The sequence below is a fragment of the Canis aureus genome, chromosome 27 (genome assembly GCF_053574225.1).
Source record: "Canis aureus isolate CA01 chromosome 27, VMU_Caureus_v.1.0, whole genome shotgun sequence".
Taxonomy (NCBI): Eukaryota; Metazoa; Chordata; class Mammalia; order Carnivora; family Canidae; genus Canis; species Canis aureus.
Window position 1 is genome coordinate 36,259,040 of NC_135637.1, and position 23,052 is coordinate 36,282,091.

Here is a 23,052-nt window from a genome sequence, read left to right on the forward strand (position 1 = left end):
TCATGTGCATGTTGGCCATGTCTATGTCTTCCTCTGTGAGATTTCTGTTCATGTCTTTTGCCCATTTCATGATTGGATTGTTTGTTTCTTTGGTGTTGAGTTTAATAAGTTCTTTATAGATCTTGGAAACTAGCCCTTTATCTGATATGTCATTTGCAAATATCTTCTCCCATTCTGTAGGTTGTCTTTGAGTTTTGTTGACTGTATCCTTTGCTGTGCAAAAGCTTCTTATCTTGATGAAGTCCCAATAGTTCATTTTTGCTTTTGTTTCTTTTGCCTTCGTGGATGTATCTTGCAAGAAGTTACTATGGTCGAGTTCAAAAAGGGTGTTGCCTGTGTTCTTCTCTAGGATTTTGATGGAATCATGTCTCACATTTAGATCTCTCATCCATTTTGAGTTTATCTTTGTGTATGGTGAAAGAGAGTGGTCTAGTTTCATTCTTCTGCATGTGGATGTCCAATTTTCCCAGCACCATTTATTGAAGAGACTGTCTTTCTTCCAGTGGATAGTCTTTCCTCCTTTATCGAATATTAGTTGCCCATAAAGTTCAGGGTCCACTTCTGGATTCTCTATTCTGTTCCACTGATCTATGTGTCTGTTTTTCTGCCAGTACCACACTGTCTTGATGACCACAGCTTTGTAGTACAACCTGAAATCTGGCATTGTGATGCCCCCAGCTATGGTTTTCTTTTTTAAAATTCCCCTGGCTATTCGGGGTCTTTTCTGATTCCACACAAATCTTAAAATAATTTGTTCTAACTCTCTGAAGAAAGTCCATGGTATTTTGATAGGGATTGCATTAAACGTGTATATTGCCCTGGGTAACATTGACACTTTCACAATATTAATTCTGCCAATCCATGAGCATGGAATATTTTTCCATCTCTTTGTGTCTTCCTCAATTTCTTTCAGAAGTGTTCTATAGTTTTGAGGGTATAGATCCTTTACATCTTTGGTTAGGTTTATTCCTAGGTATCTTATGCTTTTGGGTGCAATTGTAAATGGGATTGACTCCTTAATTTCTCTTTCTTCAGTCTCATTGTTAGTGTATAGAAATGCCACTGACTTCTGGGCATTGATTTTGTATCCTGCCACGCTACCGAATTGCTGTATGAGTTCTAGCAATCTTGGGGTGGAGACTTTTGGGTTTTCTATGTAGAGTATCATGTCATCGGCGAAGAGGGAGAGTTTGACTTCTTCTTTGCCAATTTGAATGCCTTTAATGTCTTTTTGTTGTCTGATTGCTGAGGCTAGGACTTCCAGTACTATGTTGAACAGCAGTGGTGAGAGTGGACATCCCTGTCTTGTTCCTGATCTTAGGGGAAAGGCTCCCAGTGCTTCCCCATTGAGAATGATATTTGCTGTGGGCTTTTCATAGATGGCTTTTAAGATGTCGAGGAATGTTCCCTCTATCCCTACACTCTGAAGAGTTTTGATCAGGAACGGATGCTGTATTTTGTCAAATGCTTTCTCTGCATCCAATGAGAGGATCATATGGTTCTTGGTTTTTCTCTTGCTGATATGATGAATCACATTGATTGTTTTACGGGTGTTGAACCAGCCTTGTGTCCCAGGGATAAATCCTACTTGGTCATGGTGAATAATTTTTTTAATGTACTGTTGGATCCTATTGGCCAGTATCTTGTTGGGAATTTTTGCATCCATGTTCATCAGGGATATTGGTCTGTAATTCTCCTTTTTGGTGGGGTCTTTGTCTGGTTTTGGAATTAACGTGATGCTGGCCTCATAGAACGAATTTGGAAGTACTCCATCTCTTTCTATCTTTCCAAACAGCTTTAGGAGAATAGGTATGGTTTCTTCTTTAAACGTTTGATAAAATTCCCCTGGGAAGCCATCTGGCCCTGGACTCTTGTGTCTTGGGAGGTTTCTGATGACTGCTTCAATTTCCTCCCTGGTTATTGGCCTGTTCAGGTTTTCTATTTCTTCCTGTTCCAGTTTTGGTAGTTTGTGGCTTTCCAGGAATGCGTCCATTTCTTCTAGATTGCCTAATTTATTGGCGTATAGCTGTTCATAATATGTTTTTAAAATCGTTTGTATTTCCTTGGTGTTGGTAGTGATCTCTCCTTTCTCATTCATGATTTTATTAATTTGAGTCTTCTCTCTCTTCTTTTTAATAAGGCTGGCTAATGGTTTATCTATCTTGTTAATTCTTTCAAAGAACCAACTCCTGGTTTTGTTGATCTGTTCCACAGTTCTTCTGGTCTCGATTTCGTTGAGTTCTGCTCGAATCTTTATTAACTCCCTTCTTCTCTTGGGTGTAGGATCTATTTGCTGTTTTTTCTCTAGCTCCTTTATGTGTAAGGTTAGCTTTTGTATTTGAGTTCTTTCCAGTTTTTGAATGGATGCTTGTATTGCGATGTATTTCCCCCTTAGGACTGCTTTTGCTGCATCCCAAAGATTTTGAACGGTTGTATCTTCATTCTCATTAGTTTCCATGAATCTTTTTAATTCTTCCTTAATTTCCTGGTTGACCCTTTTATCTTTTAGCAGGATGGTCCTTAACCGGAGGTTTTCTTTCTTCACTCATGAAGCATCAGGTTAATTTCAGGTCACTTATACTCTTTCCACGGCCTAAACCCTCCTTTCTTCCTAGGCTTCCTAGGCTTTCTTCCTACACTTCCTAGGGAAGTGTAGCCCCATCCCATTACCCTCCAAGGCCACCCAGGCTACAGAGCAGATCTTTGTGCTGTGACAGAGATTTTCTAGACCCGTGCTGTCTGATGTGAAAGCCATGAGACACATGTGACAACAGACCACTTGAAATGTGGCTCATGGGACTAACTCAATTTTTAGTTTTATTTAATTTCAATTAATTTCAATTAATAGCTACATGTAGCTACATGCTACATTTTTGGACAGTACAAAACTAGAATCTATAGAAGTCAGAGACAGGAAACATTCATTCGTAATCTCACCAAGCTATGAAATCCACTCCTATGATGCTATTATGGCGTTGGCAAGAAAACTGAGAAATATAATATGTCCCTTTTTAAGGAACAGTGAATATTGGCAATTATTGGCCAATCTCACTTTTTTATAAAGATATTTATTTATTTATTTATTCATTCATTCATTCATTCATTCATTCATGAGAGACAGAGAGAGAGAGAGAGAGAGAGAGGCGCAGAAGCAGGCTCCATGCCAGGAGCCCGACACGGGACTCAATCCCAGGACTCCAGGATCACGCCCTGGGCCAAAGGCAGTTGCCAAACCGCTGAGCCACCCAGGGATCCCCTCACTTTTGAAGCTGGATGTAAAAGTCCTAAACAATGAAACACTGACAAATCGTTCTCTTAAGAAGGGTTAATGTCATTAATTATTTAACTGTGTCAATGGCGACAGGAAAATCAAGTAAGGGATAGGAAGAAAATTCCTGAACCTGATATTTAGTAGTGGTGTTCTATATACACTGCCTTTAAAGTCAAATAAGAGCCACCATTCACATCCTGCACACCTGATGCACCCTGCACGTCCAATTCAGGGAGTGTCACTGATCCAGGGCCCACCCTGTTGCCCACAAGAATCCCTGGCAGCCTGGAGCAAGGGCCACACCTCACATGTGTTGCTCTGCACCAAGGACTGCGTGCAACAGACTAGCTCCTGGGAGACACTTTGGTTTGAGGACTTGCCAAGGACTTTGCTGAACCTGCTTGAGAGTGCCTGGTGGATCTGGCACACTTCCACCTCACCTTGCCTCCCTAATTGCCTCATCGCCTATGTCCATCTGTAGCTCTCCAAGCCTTCCTTGGCTCCTTCCTCATTTTCCTTCATAGACAACTCCCCTAGTAAAATCCTTGCACATTTTCCTATCTTAGCATCTGGTTCCTGTGGGGCCTGGACTAACTCAGATGTCATATCGCCGCTTCTATTCAACACTGTACTGGACATCCTGTCACACTTTTACAAGGAAAAAGGTTGTATGAGAACAGAAAAAGAAGAAACAAAAGTGCTAATAAATGTAGATCATATGACTCTTTACACAGGAAATCCAAGACAATCCTAGACAAACCTACAGAATAATAGAGTTCAGCCAGGTTGTGTCACATAAGATTGACATATAGACATCAGTGGTGCTAGTATGTATCAGTAACAACCATTGGAAAAATGTAATCGTCATGATTATAAGGTCCCAATCACAAGTGTACTAGATGGTCCTTAATAAAAGCAACAACAACAACAAAATAAATAAATAAATAAATAAATAAATAAATAAATAAATAAAAGCAACAAATGTTTCTCAAGATGTCTTTAAAAGATTTCAAAATTTTGGACCAGAGTATATATAACGTGACAATCACTTAAATTGACTTTTAACTTTCTTATAAGTTTTAGATAATAACAACCATAACACACAGATTGTTAAGACAGCAAAAAGACACTGCTGGGGGGCTGCATGGTGGTGCAGTCAGTTGAGCGTCCAACTCTTGGTTTCTCCCAGGGGTTGTGGGATTGAGCCCTGCAGAGGGCTCCAGGCTCTGCGCTCTGCATATAGTTTGCTTGAGACCCTCTTTCCCTCTTCTTCTGCCCCTCCCCACCACCCTCTTGGGCTCTCATAAATAAATAAATAAATAAATAAATAAATAAATAAATAAATAAATAAAGTAATTAAAAAAGTACACTGTTGGGAGAAATAAAATTTTTTTTTGCGGGGGGAGAAATAATTAAATAAAATCTCCTGTCAGGGGATCCCTGGGTGGCTCAGCGGTTTAGCACCTGCCTTTGGCCCAGGGTGGGATCCTGGAGTCCCGGGATCGAGTCCCACGTCAGGTTCCCAGCATGGAGCCTGCTTCTCCCTCCTCCTGTGTCTCTGCCTCTCTCTCTCTCTCTGTCTATCATAAATAAATAACTCTTTAAAAAAATCTCCTGTCAACCCAGTACAACCCCTTCACAAAATGTAGACAAGAATGAAAGTTTTGTTATTAAGCATTAAACCAGACCATGATGCATATCACAGGCATTCAGCTAAAGAAATTGGAATGATAAAGAAATCTCACCCTTTTAGATAGCTAGGCAGAAACAATCCATTACATACATACAACTGTCTTAGTCCAAAGGAAAAATTAAAACTTGGAGCCAAGTGCTTGGACAAAACTTCCACAGAGTTAGGGAGACAGAACCCCACACTCCTCTGTGTTCACCTTTCACAGAGGTGGCTCCAGAAAGACACACCTAGAATGCAAAACTGGCAAAAGGCTTGTTCAGCTTTTTAAAAGATTACATATGTGTGAAAAGAACAAAGAAGATTAGGATCACAAATTTTCAAAAGGAAATGCTGGAAAGAAAAGCAGGGGAAGAAAGTGTTCTTTCCCTTTTGGCACGAGGGACACATCAAAGTTCTTGAGACTAAAGCAAAGTTATTTGTTTTGTTTATTTTGTAATTGGAGTTCAATTTGCCAACATATAGTATAACATCCAGTGCTCATCCCGTCAAGCGCCCCCCTCTGTGCCCATCACCCAGTCCCCCCGTCCCCCCGCCCCTTCCACTACCCCTTGTTTGTTTCCCAGAGTTAGGTGTCTCTCATGTGCTGTCACCCTCTATGATATTTCCCACTCATTTTCTCTCCTTTCCCCTATAATCCCTTTCACTATTTTTTATATTTCCCGAATGAATGAAACCATATAACGTTTGTCCTTCTCCAAATGACTTACTTCACTCAGTGTAATACCCTCCAGTTCTATTCATGTTGAAGCAAATGGTGAGTATTCATTGTTTCTAATGGCTGAGTAATATTCCATTGTATACATAGACCACGTCTTCTTTATCCATTCGTCTGTCGATGGACACCGAGGCTCCTGCCACAGTTTGGCTATTGTGGACATTGCTGTAAAGTAAAGTTTTTAGTTAGAGGCAAATTCATAGTCAGATTCTTCAATTACTAAAGAACACTGAACATATTAAACTCTACAATTCATTTAATAAGAATAAAATCAACCACAAAGGCAGCAGAAGAAAGGGCATAATTACGAGCACTTGAAGATAAAATAATTAGCAGAAAAACAGCATTAGGAGAAAAATAGGCAGACTGTAAAGAAGAGAAAAAGAACTAATCAGAATTAGAAATGGCAAAGTGACTATACCTATGGACACGGATCATATCATGAGAACCAAGAGAAACAAAGACAGAACGAGCAGCACTATCAGTATTTTGTTGATGTTTGAATTAGGACAAGCATACACACTATCAACATTGGGAAAGCTGTGGCCAATGCAATATGACATGTAATGCTGGTGCTCTCAATAGCAATTAAAAGAAAAAGAGATAGAAAAAAACCCATGTATTTCAGTGGAAAACTATGCATCCTTTATAATGTATATCCTTTTAGATTATCAGATTCTAGATTATCAGCTCAGATTCCTGTTCATTATCTTTGTGCGATTTTGTAACTCCTTGTATGTTGTAGGTAACTGATAGATATATAATTCTATCTAGCCTGGTAGTGACTTTCCACTAATTTCCACCTGTGGAAAAGCAGTTTTATCTTTATTCATAATTCATCTCACCATCCCTTTATGTCATATAACTGCACTGTTTGGATTCTTCTTTTGAATTGGCTAGAACATCTGCCTCACATATTCACTTTATAACTCTATATGAGAGTCATGATTCTACCTTTTTTACCAATAGAAAGCTAAAAGAAAAAAATTTTTTAAAGGCTAATATAATAAGAATATTTTTATTGATGTGACTGGATGGGAATGTTGAGTATATCCAGCAAGAACTGAATAGTAAATGTACAATGGCAAAGTAACTTAGACACGTGAAAGAAACCACACCCTAACCAGGCTATCACTAGGGATGACATTAATAATAAATATGTGAAATAAAATTAAGAATAGCAAATTATTGATGTAATGGAATAAAATTAACAAAACTAAAGACTTGTCAATGGGCAGAAAGCAAATATTGAAAAGATATAAATTCTTAACTTATTGTTATAATCAGAATATTTTTGGTAATCTGTCTAAATAATTATAACTTTAATCTAGAAGAAACAACAAAATAAGAGAATGCTAAAAGATACTAACTTTACCAGATATTTGCATAAAGTAATATTGACCCAAGAACAAAAACCAACTGATGAACATAAATAAAGGAAGCTCTCCCAAGAGCTCACTGTATTATTGAAGGATCTAGTCTTCAGGGGATCCCTGCATGGCTCAGGGGTTTGGCGCCTACCTTCAGCCCAGGGCGCCATCCTGGAGTCCCAGGATCGGGTCCCGCATCGGGCTCCCTGCATAGAGCATGCTTCTCCCTCTGCCTGTGTCTCTGCCTCTCTCTCTGTCTATCATGAATAAATAAATAAAATCTTAAAAAAAAAGAAGGATCTAGTCTTCAGTATCCAGATTGTTGACTACAGATAGCTAAGACAAAAAGACGAGCTTCTTTGGAGAAGATTCCAGTGAAAGGTGGCTCAGCAAAGTGAGGGAAACTGCCTGTCACAGTTAAGGTTTAGGCAGCAGGAGAATCTGGCAGCTAACTCTTCGTCCTCCAACCTCCACTCTCAGAGCTTTCCCACAAATCCAGCAGCAACAAACCCTCCGCAATGCTTCTCTGTCTCAGGGACACCTGGGTGGCTCAGGGGTTGAGCGCCTGCCTTGGGCCCAGGGCATGATCCCGGATTCCCCGGATCGAGTCCCACGTCGGGCTCCCTGCATGGAGCCTGCTTCTCCCTCTGCCTGTGTCTCTGCCTCTCTCTCTCCCCCCCACCCCGTGTCTCTCATGAATAAATAAAATCTTTAAAATAAAATGCTCCTCTCTTCACAAACATCGGATAGCTTTGAGAGAGATGAATTTGTAAGATGCGGGCAGCCCCGGTGGCGCAGCGGTTTGGCGCCGCCTGCAGCCTGGGGTGTGATCCTGGAAGCCCGGGATCGAGTCCCGCGTCGGGCACCCTGCATGGAGCCTGCTTCTCCCTCTCCCTCTGCCTGTGTCTCTGCCTCTCTCTCTGTGTCTATGAATAAATAAATAAAATCTTTAAAAAAAAAAAGAATTTGTAAGATGCATCACATAGGAAAGAAAAAAATCCACTACCAATAAAACACCCAGTGAGGGTAAGGCCCATACTGATTACTGAGATGCCAATCCCTGATGTATCCATGATGCACAATGAATAGGACTTTTTGGTAGGTGGACGTATAGCGTGAAAAAATCATTTTCTAGAGGGACACCTGGGTGGCTCAGCCGTTGAGTGCCTGCCTTCGGCCCAGGGCGTGATCCTGGAATCCTTGGTTCGAGTCCCACATTGGGCTCCCGGCATGGAGCCTGCTTCTCCCTCTGCCTGTGTCTCTGCCTCTCTCTCTGTGTGTCTCTCATGAATAAATAAATAAAGTCTTTAAAAAATAATAAATAAAGTATGTTAATTTCATTCATAAAAAAGTCTTTAAACACAGGCTAAACAACATTGGTTGGGGCTTAAGAATGCATTTATTTCAGGAATAGTTTCTGCTTGGGCATAACTGATAACATTCAAAAGGCAGAAAGTGATTTTTCCGTACAAATTATTATAACTCTAAAGTACCAAAGGCCATTCTGGAGATACTAAGACATTTGGGGATAAAAAACATATGTAGTTTCCATAGCTTGGCTTTATTCCTGAAAGACTCCCTCATCCTTTTGACAACAGAAATATCCCCCGCTCGCTAAGGCCAGTTGTATATCAAATACTCCCATATACAAAGACTGGCCCCATCCCCATCCACCAATTTTCCAGTGATAAGAGAAGCTACAGGAGACAGCAGGAAGCAGACCAATAGGGAGATCTCTCAGGAACTCCAATTTGCTTCGCTGGAATTTTCTTAACCGTCCAAATACGTCTTTTGCCAAAGAGCCATAGTTGTCAATAGCAGTCAGGGAATAAATGACGCCAGGGGCAACACAGTTGCTCCTTACTCCGTTCTGGCCTATTCTACAGCCAAGGATTTGGTGAGATTGTAAACACCTGCTCTGGCAGCTGCACTATACACAAGTCCTGGAAATCCATTTTAAACAAGGATAATATTATTCAGAATGGATCCTCCATGCTCTTTCATCCAGGAGTTGTAAACTGCTCTCCACATGTAGAAGGTGCTCATCAATTTGGTTTCGATCACAGCATGCCATCCCTTTGCACTGATGTGTTTTGCAGGAGACCTGAACTGACCTCCTCCATTGTTTACAAAAAATTGATCTTACCATAAATATCTAAGGTGGATTTGACCAAATTGTTCACCGCCTTTTCTTTGCAGATGTTGCATTTTATGGGAGTGACCTGAGCCTGGTGGGCTCAGTTCATCTGCAGTAGATTTTAGTCAATCAAAGTTACGTGACGCAATGACCACATTACACCCCAGCTGCAAGATCTTGGTCATGATGGCCTTTCTGATACCTGTGTCCCCTCTGGTGATGATGGCCAGTTGGTCTTGCAGCAAGCCAGCAACCAGCCAGCTCTTGCCCTTGTCCCAAGTGCCCATCTCCACCAAGCATCTGAGTCTTAGGAGTGCTAAAGTCACTTACATGGTAAAAAAAAAAATAATAATAATAATAATATTTTTTACTTTATTTATTCTTGAGAGACACATACACAGAGAGGCAGAGACATAGGCAGAGGGAGAAGCAGGCTTCCTGTAAGGAACCCAATGTGGGACTCCATCTCTGACCCCGGGATCATGCCGTGACCCGAAGGCAGAAGACACTCCACTCCTGAGCCATCCGGGTGTCCCTACAGGAAAATTTTTATGTTTAAAAAAAAATCAATAGCCTGCCTAAATTATCTCATTTTATTAAAAATAGATTATCATTTTAAATACTGATATTCCGTCAGAAGTCTCTTATTGACAGTTATTTTGAATTTCAAACTATAAATAACCCAGAAATAAATTTTGTTAAATGCCTTTATCCAAATTTCAGGTTATTGAGTATATGCTTCCTTTACATCTTTTTCTCCTTTATGGAGATGATCATGTGGGATCTCTTCCTCTCTTTTGTGTCAATATGGTGAGGTTTGGTTTTGTCTTTTTTAAAGACTTTATTTATTCATGTCAGAGAGAGAGAGAGAGAGAGAGAGAGTGACAGGCGGAGGGAGAAGCAGGCTCCATGCAGGGAGCCCGATACGGGTTCGATCCTGGGTCTCCAGGATCAAGCCCTGGGCCGAAGGCAGGCGCTAAACTGCTGAGCCACCCAGAGATCCCCAATATGGTGAGTTTTATTAAAAGATTTCCTCATATTGGACTATCCTTGCATTTCTAGTATTTCTCACTTAGTCACATGCTATTATGACTATCAATGCCATTGCACCAGTATTTATCAATGAGATTCGTCTGTAATTTTCTTTTAGAGACCGTTTTGTGAATTTGTGTTTGGGATTTTTTTTTTTTAGTGAAATAGCTCTGTCAATTTTGATCTGTGTTGGACTTTGACTTGAATCTAGTGTGGTCTGGGGTGAATGAGCTGGCTGAATGACAGACCCTATCCTGTGATAGGTGGAAAGAGGATACTTCCGTGAAAAACTATGCATTGCTCATATCTTACTTGTTCAGTCTAGTCTTCACTATTTCCTAGTCTTTCATGGTTTTTAAGCTACTTCAGAAGACAAGTGATAGCAATGCAAAATAATTCTTGTCTCTGGACATGTACATTCTGTCCTATTCAATTGACTTCTCCTCACTAGCCGGTTAAATAAATCTTTAACACTTGTTCGTTTTTGTATCTGCATGAGTCATGATTTTATCATTTTTAAATAATCTATTTTTATTGGAAAAATATATTTATATTATGTATATTTATGTAAAATATACATAAAATTGCCATCTTAACCATTTTTTAAAATATGCGGGTCAGTGGCATTAAGCACATTATTGTGCACCCATCACCACCATCCATCCCCAGAACTCTTTCATCCTACTAAATTGAAATTGTACCCAGTAAATAATAACCCTCCATTCCTCTATCACCTAAGCTCCTGGGAAACCACCCTTCAACTTTCTGTCTTTATAAATTGGACCGCTCTACATATCTTTGTAAGTGTGCTAGGAGGAAACACTTCCTACCAATTCAGATGCAGTGATCTAGAGACTATTAATTAACTGACAGATTTGGGATCCCTGGGTGGCGCAGCGGTTTGGCACCTGCCTTTGGCCCAGGGCGCGATCCTGGAGACCCGGGATCGAATCCCACGTCAGGCTCCCGGTGCATGGAGCCTGCTTCTCCCTCTGCCTGTGTCTCTGCGTCTCTCTCTCTCACTGTGTGCCTATCATAAATAAATAAAAAAATTAAAAAAAAATTAACTGACAGATTTACAGGAGAAAAGACAAGATTAATTTACACACTCACGCAGGAGCATTCAGATGAAGAGGCTCCCTAAAGAGCTGGAGATAGACGTTTATATACCAACTGAACAGGGGAAAGCGATGGAAAGCAAAGAAAGAGCTTCTCTGGAAAAGACTAAGGAGCTTTTAGGAAAACAAATGGAAAGTATGATATTGTCATGTTTGCCACTTCTCAGATGCAAGTGGTCCAGGCTGAGAGTGAAACTACCCCAAAGAGGGATTTATGGCAGCTTCTCTCTCAGAAGGATAAGCCTTTAGTCAGATACATGAGACCCAGAAAGGCTTCTGCATTTGCTGTGTCATAAATGACTTCAGTTTAAAATAACCTTGCTCCAACTCAAGGGGTATAAGTGGATCCATACAAGTGGAATCATATAGTATTTGTCCTTCAGTGACTAGCTTATTTCATTTAGCATAATGTCCCCAAGGTTCATCCATGCTTACAATGTGTTAGGAATTACCTTCCTTTTAAAGACTGAAATAAAATTCTGCTGTACTTATATATTACATCGTGTTTATCCGTTCATCCATTGATGGACACTTGAGTTCCTTCCGCCTCTTAACTATTGTGAATAAATGTGCTTATGAATACAGCTGTACAAATTCTTCAAGACCCTCCTTTCAATTCTTTGGGGTATATACCCAGAAGTAAAATTGCTGGATATATATTTTTTAAGATCTTATTTATTTATTCATGAGAGACAGAGAGAGAGAGAGAGAGAGAGAGAGAGAGAGAGAGGCAGAGACACAGGCAGAGGGAGAAGCAGGCTCCATGCACCGGGAGCCCGATGTGGGATTCGATCCCAGGTCTCCAGGATCGCGCCCTGGGCCAAAGGCAGGCGCCAAACCGCTGCGCCACCCATGGATCCCCCAAAAGGTTTTAATATTTAATTGTAAAGGTGGGCAATAAATCTAAATTGTGGTATCATTATGATTTTTTCTTTTTTAAAGAGTTTACTTATTTCTTTTAGAGAGAGAGAACACAAGTTGAGGAGGGAGAGGGACAAGCAGTCTCTGCACTGAATGTGGAGCCTGATGTGGGATTTGACCTCATGACCCTGAGATCATGCTCTGAGTCAAAATCAAGAGTTGGATGCTCAACCGAGACACCCAGGTGCTCCTCATTGTGATTCTTAAAACGAGAGATACACAGTGACTTATTTTTCATGGCAAATATTTTTAGATCCATAAAGCTTTATGGTAATTATCCATGTGTTATTTGTTTTGGTCATGCTGTCAAATTTGTAATAAAGCTTCTTAACCCAAAGGAAAAATAAAGTTATGTGTAGCAAAAAAATTTGTTCTCTCTGTAGTGTGTTTGAATCTATTAAGATATATATGCTCCAGGGGCATCTGGGAAGCTGTCAATTAAAATGTTTGCCTTTGGCTCAGGTCATTATGCCAGGGTCCTGGGATCCAGTCCTGTGTTGGGCCTGCCTGCTGCTCCCCCTACTATTCTTTCTCTGACTGATAGATAAATAGATAGATAAATAAATAATCTTTTTAAAACAGATATATATGCTCCAAACAAACCTTAAAGAAAAAACAGCAAAATGTTATTGTTTTCACTCTTCACACACTGCTATAAACATTCTCATTAGCTCACACAGTCCTTCCAGCTGGCTTACGTATACTTACTTCCCTTCGGCTTCAGGGATTGGGGGAATGGCTGGAAGTGCACACGAGGCTCTTTTTGTGATAAATTGTAAGCAGGCATACATTCAGCCAGAAGCCTTCCAGACTGGTCATATAAAAACATGGAGAGCAAAAAGAAAATGGAACTGAATGACTACCAAATTTCTACTCAGTAAGAACATTTTAGACTTACAACAGTAACTCTAAAAGCTCCCATTAAGCACGTTCAATATTAGTTTATAACCATTATCTCATTTAATCTTCACACACATACAATTTATGTGGTATATAGCATCTTAATTCCCATTTCAGAGCTGAGGAATGCTCTGCTTGAGGTCATGCAGCTAGTAATTGGAGCTAGGGGTTCTTAACATTGCATACTCTTTTCACCCTGGGGATGCTACTGAACTCAAAGGGCAGTTCTGAGGATTAGATGTGCTGAGGCACATTGTTTCCTTAGCCTCCTGCCTGCCATGGAGTAAGTAGTCATTATATGATCGCCATTAGTATTGAATCATTACTATTTAATATTAAATTATATTAATACAAATAAAACAATTAAGTTATTAATTGTGCATATCTGGGTCCTATGTATAGGTTTTCCAACCGTTTTATTCAATTCCTGTACTTCAAGATCATATAGCACACAAGTGAGAATATCTCCAACTTTGTGATTATAAATTAATAAAGGGTTAAGACTAGGAATACAGAAGTACTCACAGTTCAAATTTTAACTCACCATTTGTGAAATTGTGGGTCAGGATGATGTTGTAATAGGTAATAGGGCCATCCTAGTTGCTGGACGATGTTCTGGTCAGGAGTCCATCGGCAGCACTTTGGGATGGGTACTCCATTCTGGAGTCTGACTTTCAACATTTGCAGTCCAGAAATTCAACTTAGTCAGTCTATGGAAAATTACTGAGGCTCTTGGAAATTATTAAAATGAACCAAACTAACCAAATAAGTAATCTTTAAATCATATTATCAATTGTGTATATATAATTAGAGACATACCTCTCCTAGAAGGGGCTATTCTATCCCCTTATTGTCCTAGCAATGAGAACAAATTCTTGCTCACAGGTGGTCCATTGGAAATCACTTCCCTAACCAGTTAGGGAATCTCCCTAACCAGAGTTCTTCCTCCCCAAATCTCTCCCCTATTATGTGTTTTGTTTTCTGGTAGCAGTTATCACTACCTAAAATTATCTTACTTCCTCCTAGATTGTCTGCCTTCCTCCATTAGAATGGCAGGTTCTCTGATGTTTGTTCACTGCCATATCCCTAACTTCTAGAACAGAGCTTGACACATAGCAGGAACTCAATATATGCTTGAATGAATTAATGTCATCTGGAGGTTGTAAACCCAAGTTAGATGCAAGTCAACTTAAGCTTCTTTCCCTCAACAGGAAATAGTTGCCCTGTCACTGAACTGAGTTTAGGGACAGTCCTCAGAGATGGGTCGGCCCCCTCGGACTCAGACCCCAGAGCAGGTGGAACCTGGCCCAGCCCAGTGATCTGTGTGTCTTCTCTCTCAGCTGCCCTCCAAAGCCCTGGGATTGACTTGCCACACTCACTTGCACCCTGAGCCACAGCTTCTGGTATAAGCAGAAACCACGGAGCCTCCCAGTTTCTCTTATTCCTTTCTTCAGGTTCAAGGACCCCTAAGGCTCTGGGTCCCTAGTTGGTGTTCTGGACCTAAAGATATGGGCATCTGCTTATATCTAACTCTAACCTGTTGTGGCCCAATGATCTCCTCCCTGCAACAAAGAAGGACTGCGATATGTAGATTGAGAACTGTGATCCTTCTTGGTTGTTAAAATAACTTACAAGTTATTATGGTACTAATTTTGGGGAACAGCAATGGATACTGAGTTTGTGCTTAATGCTCATCGACTGTTCCCCTCCCATATTCCCATTAAATATGTTTGAGAACTCAAAAGGCTAACTCCCAAGACCACCCTGAAATAGAGTCCTCCAGTCTTTTTTCTTTTTTTTTCTAAGATCTTATTTATTTGAGAGGGAGAGTATCTGCACACAGGAGTGGGGGGTAGAGGAGACGGGAGGGAGAGGGAGAAGCAGGCTCCCCGCCTGAGAGGCTGCAGCGCCTGGCATTCCAGTAGTGCTTTGTGTGGACTCAGGGGACCATTCCTCCGGTGACTTTGAAGGGAAGCCTTCTGAGAAGCTTGGGACCAGAAGAGTTCAGGTGCAAGAGGAATAGGGATGGTGTGGACCTTGAAGACCCTGATCCCATCATAGAATGTTGTGGTGTCCTGGGGGTCTCATGCAGGACTGGGGTGCCAAAGTAGCAGACACTCTGTTCAGCTTTGTCGGGGCACGATGCCACTGTGTATCCAGGCTCCAGCTGTTATCTTTTCTTTTTTTTTTTCCAGCTGTTTTCTGAGAGCCACTTGTTATTGTCTTCTCCTCATAAAAGTGAGGGGAACTGATTCTTCAAGTTGGTTTTATAAGATCACTTGAACTACTTCTCAAATGACTGAATTCACAAGCCAGGTCACAGACTATCCTAGTTCAGGTAACAATGACCTGCAATGCACATGTAAACCTCTTATCCACCAAGTCCACTGCGTACTCCTAGCCACAGACTCTTTTACTCTGGACATCACCCTGATCCTGGGTGGCTAAATACATGTCCATCGTTTTCACCGGATTGTCCCGTCTTTTCATGGTTCTACTTCTGGTTTCTTCTGCATCCTGTTCTGTGCAGTTCCCTGCTGCTCTGGATCTATGCAGTCCCTTTAGGGGAATGTGCTGACCTCAAGATGCTCCTGGCACGAAGGTGGTAAGTGACAGCATCCAAAACCTGGTTCAAAGTTCATGCTATTCCATGATGTCACAGGAGCTGAGGCCTGTCTACACAGTGGCCTACTTCACAACTCCCATAAATAGCCTATATTCCATAAAACGCAGGGGTTGGTCACTATCAGGAGATTGGAATGAAACTTAAAATAACTCCACCAATCCAAATAGGAGGGGTCTGCCCTCAGTTTGTTTTGATCTTTTTTAAAAAAATCTTCATTTTATTTTATTTTTTATTTTTTTGAGAGAGACAGCATGACCAGAGGGTGAAGGGCAGAGGGAGAGGGAGAGGCAGAGAATCCCAAGCAGGCACCACACCCAGCTCGGTGCCTAACTAACATAAGATCTGATCTCATGACCCTGAGGTCATGACCTGAGCCAAAATCAAGAGGAGGGCACTTAACTGACTGAGCCACCCAGGTGTCCCTCAGTTTCTTTTTCTATTAACCCTTTAAGATAGAGATCTTTTGTATAAGTGAGCAGTAGGTAGAAGAATTGGTGGCACCAACAAAGACCAACAGGACTCACAGCAGGGTCGTCTGTCTTCAGTGGTGCTGGGAGCAGGTCTCTGCGGACTTAACACTCCCTGCATATCACGGGGAGATGGCTACCTATCGCTCAGGTCCTTAAAAATGTTTGTTAAATTCGTTTAGGCAGGGGTAGAAGTACTTTCTAGAAACTGAATTTAATAGCACCTGTCAGGGAGAAGAAAAGCCTATTGTTCAGATCGAAAAGGCTCACAGAGTCAGAAAGTCTGAGGAACTCAACAAAATAGCCTCTGATGTGCGGCACCATGGGGGGAAGGGTTCCAAGGTCCTGGGGGAGACAGGAGAACCGGAAGTCAGCATCTCTGTTGCCTGAGACCTCAGCCAGCTCACTCCTCCTGCCCCTTCCCCATCCTGGGCAAGTGGCGCCTCTAACAGTGAACCCAGGAAAGGAAAAGACAGCAGGAAAGGGAAAACAGGAATAGAAAAATGGAAGGAACAAACAGAATAAAAATAGTAAGATGAGAAGAATGTGGTTTTTTTCCTCGGATACCAAATATGTGTTGTTTTCCACACCAACCAATTCTGACACTAACTGGGTATCTAAAAATTCAATTTAATGACACCGCCTAGCTGGAGTTACCATCACATTCCACACAGGTTAAATGGCTCAGTCCCACAAGACTATGTGCACTTCAGATGCCAGATAGGAATGGGGGGGGGTGCTCAGGCTACCTGTGCTTCTGCCAACTGCAAATGTGGGGGCTCCCCTGACCCCTCAGGTATGATTACGACTCACCTTAGGAATGCACTTTACTTACAATGACTGGTTATAAAGGATCTACCTCAGACACAGCCAAAGGGAAGTGATGCATAGGACACTGTAGAGGGTGGGTGCCACAGAACTTCCAGGGCTCCTCCAGGGTGCCACCCTACCAACACATCCATGTGCCCACCAACCAGAAACTCTCTAGAACTTGTTTTGAGGGGTTTTATGGAGGTTTCATTACACAGGCGTGATTGGCTGAATCAGTGGCCATGGTGATTGAGCTCAATCTCTGATGCCTCTCCCCTCCTAGAAGGTTAGGGATGAGGCTGAAAAATTTAACCCTCTCATCACCAAACCTTCACACAGGCAAAAATCTACATATACATTTGGATTTCCCAAAATGTAACTACTAATAACCTAATAGTCGATTAACACACATTTGGTATGTTACAAGTCTTATATACTGTATTGTTAAAATAGAGCTAGAGAAAATAAAATCATTAAGAAAAATCACATTTATACTATTGTACTGTATCTGTCCAAAAAGAGAAAATCCACCCTTGCGTTAAGTGGACCTTTGCAGTTCAAACATGTTGTTCAAGAGCCCTGCTGTGGGGCACAGCTACAGCAGTGCTTAGAAAGAAATTAAGAGATAAGTGCTTAGGTAATAAATATACCATAGACAAAATGACCTTACTGGATGTGAACTCCATTCTGTGGGAGATTGACTAGCCTTCTCTTGAGGAATAGACACCCACCTATGAGCCTGGCTACTGGGTTCCTGAACTTTTCCCATAACTACCCAGAAGAGTTGCAGTAGGAATGACTGGACAGAGACAGAAACTGAAAGCTATGACTTTATGTGGCCAGAAACCCAACATAATCTTTGTACAAAGAGAAAAGAGAAGAAAAAATGGCATTGGCAGAAAAAGCAGGATTGTAGCACAGGATGGTCTTGATCCATTGACCATTGGGTTAGGGGTCCAGCACCCTTCTGCTACCTTTTCCTCTGTTGTAACAAAGATCCCTATTGTCGGGGCTATAGGGAAAAAACACTTACGGCATGCCTGTAGCACAGTGAAGGGGTTGATTCAAACTAATTGGAAGCCCAGGGTCCTTAAGCACTATAAAGCCATCATACCATGAGGGAGGCTCCTAACCCTGAGGGTGCTAACTGGAAAATTTTTGGAGAAAGAAATTTATACAGATGAGAAGAAATGTAGGAGAATCACTGAAGTGTATACTGAGTGTCTAGAGGAAGGAAGAAACCTGACAGTGAGGAACTGAAGCAAAGCTAAAATAAGGATCCACCACTTGATCCAATTGGAAATTCAAAATCTACTAAAAATTTCATATGATAACTGTGGGACCCAAGGAATTTAACAAAAATCCCCTACCCCTGGACAAGCAGAGCAGGGCTAACTCCATTTTGTGCTACACCCGCCATCTCATGTATGACCCCCACAAGACCTACTTATTGCACTCCCCCCACCCTAGTAAAGCCACTGAGCACACCCTTACTGGAAACGGGCTCATATAGGAATGCGGAACCCCTAAACCGCAAAGAATGTAAACCCCGCCTTTTGCTTGCCAATCCCGCGCGCCAATTCTGACCAGAGTGATAGGCTAGTTCAAATGGTCACTGTAGGGTAAACTGTAATTCAATTGGCCACCTGCGTGTGGACCGACATGACTGTGCAAGTCTGTGTGTGTTACAATCCCATTGGCCACTGGCCCCTATAAAACTGCTACGCCTCTTACGCTCGGGGTACAAGTTCCTGCTCCACTGTGTCGGGTATACTTGGCCCAAGCTCTAGTTTGCAAATAAACCCTCATGCGCTTGCATCAGTGTTGGCTTCTAGGTGGTTTCTCGGATACGCCATCTTGGGCACAATAACAAAAAGACACACATTGGCTTTGTGCCGCTATTAACACAGATTCTTTTTTTTTTTTTGATTCTTTAATATTTGCCTTAAATGTGTCAGTTGGTAAAGCTTCACAGCCTTAATCCTGAGGCTCAAGTTATAGTTGTATCTGGAGACCCCAAAAATTTAACCAAGGTACTCATTATAACCCTTTAGTAGAGTTACTGAATATGAAGTGGAGGACAAATAGGTAAGTTTTACCTTAATCATCCAAACTATTACTGTCCTGCGTAAATCTTCACAGTCATAGCACCCATTGCCTCAAAATATCCCACATTGGGTGAGAAAGCTCTGCCCAAGTGAGTAATAAATTAAAATTAAGACTTTGGGGGCAGCCCGGTGGCTCAGTGGTTTTGCACCGCATTGGACCCAGGGCATGATCCTGGAGACCTGGGATGGAGTCACACATCGGGCTCCCTGCACGGAGCCTGCTTCTCCCTCTGCCTGTGTCTCTACTGCTCTCTCTCTGTCTCTCTCTCTCTGTGTCTGTCATGAAAAAATAAATTTTAAAAATCTTAAAAAAAAAATAAAAGACTTTGGTAATTACAGGGGCACCTGGTTGGCTCACTTGGTAGAGCATGTATGTGACTCTTGATCTCAAGGTCGTGAGTTCGGGCCTGATGCTGGGCATGGAGCTTACCTTAAAAATAATAATAATAAAAAAAGACTTTGGTAGTAACAAATTGGCTTGACAAAAGTGAATCCCCATGGATGCCCCTCATCTATTAAAACAGTTAATATAGCCCAGTGCAAAATAAAAATTAAAAATAAAATAGGACTTCCTTCGGGCACCTGGGTGGCTCAGTCAGTTCAGGGTCCGACTGTTATCTCAGCTCAGGTTTTGGTCTCAGGGTTCTGGGTCCAAGGCTGGTATTACGCCTTCCTTCAATGATTGAAACTTTGGGAAAACCTAATGATTGAAGAAGTGATTATCCCTACTACTGCTCCGTTTAAAAACTTAAATTTACCTATTAAACTTTGCCTGTTAATAAACTTGGAAAGAAGGCAGGCACCTCATGGTGGACTACTGCAACCTTAATTCTGAGGTCCCATTCCCTAAGGCTCCATTACCAAACATTATTGAAATTTCCAAGTCCATCCCATCAGTAACAAAGAAATATTCTGAGATTACAGATTTGGCTAATAAATTCTGTTCGTTGTCTATTTCAATGCCTCTCAGCCATAGTTTGTCTTCACCTCCCAAGGGATACAATACACCTTTACCCATGGGGGTACCTCATGGGTACCTCAACAGCTTTGGGATCCATCACATACAATCTTTGAGGGCAAGCCCTTAACTGGACCCAACTTTCTTGACACGCACAGGTATGACATTATATTGATGACATACCTCCTCCAAAGAGAGTCTTCTGACACACTCGTTATGAAGATATGAATCCCAGAGCTCACAAAAGGAGGATGGGTCCTCAATGTTCCATACACAATGCAAGTCCCACCACATCATTTTCAGTTAAAGTACCTGAAAATTATTTGGTAAACCGTCCCTGACACTGTCAAGAAACAGTTGTTAACCTTCTCAGCACAGAAGTCGAAAATCTTTTTGTCTTTTTGGGTTCTCAAAGGCAACATATTCCCTATTTACTAATTTTACTCAATTTGATTGATGCTGTTATTTGCAAATTGACCTCCATGGAATTGATGTAGGAACGAATTAGTGGCAGATGGGGGCCTAAGCAGGGAAAGATCAAGGAAAGGCCCCAGAGTCAGGCTCCTACCCATCCCAAGAAAACAGACATAAGACAGCAAAAACAGAAGAAATAAACGTGGCTCCCTAACTCCAAAATGCTAGGGACTATCCCCCCTTGCATGGCTACTAAGTAATCACAGAAACTCACCAGACTAAAAAGAAATAGGTCATTAAGATGTTTTCAATACAGTCCCTGCTCAAACCAAGACATCACAAGAATCGCAAGCTCATGGGCTACCTGACCAGGCTCACAGATATCCCAGATGTAGAGAAATATTATGGAGGAGGGATCAACCAGAGACAAAGGAACACCTTGCTCATGATATTTATAAGAACATCTTGTTATTACGATAGTTACAAATCCACCACTTTTGTTCTAAATATCCATCCAGATACTGACAAGAAATTTACCAAGTTCCCTGAGCAGTTTCCTATAAAAGACCATAAAAAGCCCTCAGTGGCACCCCTGTCAGGGGGGCCGTCTCAATTCTGAGAACTTTCTCTGCATGTCTGCTTAAAAAACTTCTATCACTTTGCTCACTCTGTGTCCTCTGTTCTAGATTCATTCCTTGACTCCTTGAGACAAGAACCAAGCTCTCCTGTATCATTTTGGTGCCCAAACCGGGGGCCACTCCCCTTAAAGGGTGAGTAAATGTGGATTCTATCCTTTCTTTCCTGGGTGACATCTCTCCCTTCGGTAACCGCTTCTTGTAACAAAAAGCAAAACCAGGTACTTGTCAGCCAGTTAAAGGCAGATAGCGAGGCTGCTGGTCTTAAAGACTCAGGTTGACAGGCTTCTGGAGAAAGGTTTGCTCAATCCCCCTTCCCTAAAGGAAGGGAATGTTGGCCTAAGCCTAACCAGCTCCACTTTCTGTTTTCTGGCTTTCTGCATTGGCTTTTCCCCCCGCCTGAGGGCCTTCGCTTATTGTGGGGTCATGCTTGCAAACGGGGCCCCAGGTACTGGAACAGAGAGAAGCAAGGGTGAGGCAGGAAACTTAACTGCAACTGATCATTGTGGAGTCCGAGAAAATTAAGGCCATTCACCTCAAGTTCAGCATTAGCACAAATACAGCCATCTCAGGCCCTGTGAAGAAGAGCTGAACTTTACCTTCCTTCAGTTAAGCCCCATATTAGAATGAGAACAAAGCTCAGAACGCCCTTGGCAGGAAGTCCCATATCAGAAAGACTACAGAGCTCAGAGAATCCCTTATCAGATCTTAAGAAACTCCCCCACCCTTTCCCCTCATATTGGAATGGGAAAAAAACATTCCTCCACCCCTTCTGAAAATTCCCTAGACCAGCCCATGAAAAACCCAGCTGTAACCCACTTCAGGGTCCAAGCTCCTGCTCTGTTGTGTGGAGTATACTTGGACCCACGCTCGAACTTGTAAATAAACCCTTGTGTACTTGCATCGGTGTTGGCTCCTTGGTGGTTTCTCGGATTCGCAATCTTGGGCACAACAATCATGATCGGCCTGACTCATCAGGCACCATGGGGCAAGGGATGCAAGTGAATTTATGTGACCAAAGGATGAGGTCTCCTGTAGGAGAGCCCAGGAACATAAGGTCATTTATAGGATTCCATGTTCATTGATTGGAAGAATTAATATTGTGAAAATGTCAATGATACCCAGGGCAATTGGCACATTTAATGGAATCCCTATCAAAATACCATGGACTTTCTTCAGAGAGTTGGCAAAAATCATCTTGACATTTGTGTGGAATCAGAAAAGACCCCAAATAGCCTGGGGAATATTGAAAAAGAAAACCAGAGCTGGGGGCATCACAATGCCAGATTGCAGGTTGTACTACCAAGCTGTGATCATCAAGACTGGGTGGTACTGGCACAAAAACAGACACATAGATCAATGGAACAGAATAGAGAATCCAGAAATTGTCCCTCAACTCTAGGGTCAACTAATATTCAACAAAGCAGGAAAGACAATCCACTGGAAAAAGGACAGTCTATTCAACCCAATGGTGCTGGGAAAATTGGACAGCCACGTGCAGAAGAATGAAACTAGACCATTCTCTTACACCACACACAAAGATGAACTCAAAATGGATGAAAGATCTAAATGTGAGACAAGATTCTATCAAAATCCTAGAGGAGAACACAGGCAACACAACACCTCTTTTGAACTTGGCCACGGCAACTTCTTGTAAGATACATCTATGAAGGCAAGGGAAACAAAAGGCAAAATGAACTATTGGGACTTCATCAAGATAAAAACCTTCTGCACAGCAAAAGAAACAACAGAACTAAAAGACAACCCGCGGAGTGGGAGAAGATATTTGCAAATGACGTATCAGATAAAGGGCTAGTATCCAAAATCTGTAAAGAACTTCTTAAACTCAACACCAAGGAAAAAAACAATCCAATCAT

General features: G+C 41.7%; 1 long non-coding RNA gene and 1 pseudogene across 1 annotated transcript; both read right to left on the bottom strand.

Moving 5' to 3' along the window:
- Positions 1–5,515: 5,515 nt before the first annotated feature.
- On the bottom strand, positions 5,516–13,762 carry LOC144299289 (uncharacterized). The gene is made up of 3 exons (XR_013365997.1): positions 13,702–13,762; positions 12,966–13,060; positions 5,516–5,844 (listed from the first exon to the last, which is right to left on the bottom strand). It is a non-coding gene; the product is annotated as an uncharacterized LOC144299289 (long non-coding RNA).
- On the bottom strand, positions 8,526–9,502 carry LOC144299611 (peroxisomal trans-2-enoyl-CoA reductase pseudogene; annotated as a pseudogene).
- Positions 13,763–23,052: the final 9,290 nt, after the last annotated feature.